We start from the raw sequence: 1,245 nt of genomic DNA, 5'->3' as shown, positions 1-1,245 counted from the left end.
TTGCTCTTTCCTACTCTACTGTAAATGTATAGTTTGACTATGAGGAGTTTTTGAAGCAAGCTGCCCAGACAGCTTTAAAAGTATGACTAAAGTTTTAGGTGTAGGTTGATGAGCTGCAAACAATTGAAATGTGTTTAAATCTTGATGTCTTCCATGTATTCACTGGGATGGGCGTTGTACAGGGAGGCTGCAAATCCAGGTATATTCTCTAATCCAAGAGAGACAATAGAGAAAAGTCTCTTGAATCAGGCATAGGCCTTACAGCCAAAATAGGGTTGGCTTTTGGCTCTGTAGTAGGCTTCATTTGAACTTGAGCAAATCAGTGAGTTTCCCAATATAATACTTTTGCTACCTGTCAAACGCAGAAATAACACAAACCTGTCAGAATGCTGTCATGTGGCTGAACTGACTGTAAATTGCTCATAGATCATTGGATCTCAAATTAAAGCCAAAGTGTTCATTACTTTGTCTTGCCATTTGTCATCAGCTCTTAGTTCACATCTGTCTATTCCAAAGCATATTTCAAAATTAAAAATTCAAGTTGTTAAAATTTGTCTCCTCCTCACTAATAATTTCTGTAGAAGAAATATTGAACCCAGTTGTTGAGGGCCCCAACATGTCTTAGCAATTTTAGCTTTCTCTTAACTGCTGGTCTCTCTCAGACCTATTTAACTAGTAAATGTTTTTAGTTTATCATATACAGAGTAGGTAATTACTCAGCTTTTGCCAAGCTAAGATGTCATCTTCTTGCATTGACTTTCCTAACTTGGTCACTTTAATTTGTGGTGAAAATGAAGTTATAGCTTGAAAAGCAAAGAGGAGGAAAGGAGCCAGGAGGCTGTGTAACAATCCAGTCCAGCAGAGACGGTGACAGTCGTAAGGGTTGTTTTTTTGCTTATGTTTTTCTCTGCTTCTTGTGTGGGTGCCTGAGTTCCAAGGAAGTCCTTGTAACCCTGTAGACAGTGCAAGTAGCAGCCGTTTTCCAAGTGCATGCAAAACCTGATGAAACACAGGAAAAAGAAAACTCTGGCTGCTACAAATAAATTTGAGCTTGAGCCTGAGCCTAAACCTGCTGAGGCTAATGAGAGGGGTTTTTTAGTGATAAAACAGTTTACCTAAGATGGGAACTTTGGAAAAAAACCTATCAAAAAGTAGGAGTCTTATTCTTTTTATAATAGCTTATCTAAGAAGGTGCTATGTAACTTACTCATCTATCTGTGGACTGAAAAAAAAAAATCACTTCTC

Source organism: Charadrius vociferus, unplaced genomic scaffold, assembly GCF_000708025.1.
Source record: "Charadrius vociferus isolate BGI_N301 unplaced genomic scaffold, ASM70802v2 scaffold140, whole genome shotgun sequence".
NCBI lineage: Eukaryota > Metazoa > Chordata > Aves > Charadriiformes > Charadriidae > Charadrius > Charadrius vociferus.
The sequence above is the reverse complement of the archived record's forward strand: the minus strand, read 5'-3'. Positions refer to the sequence as shown.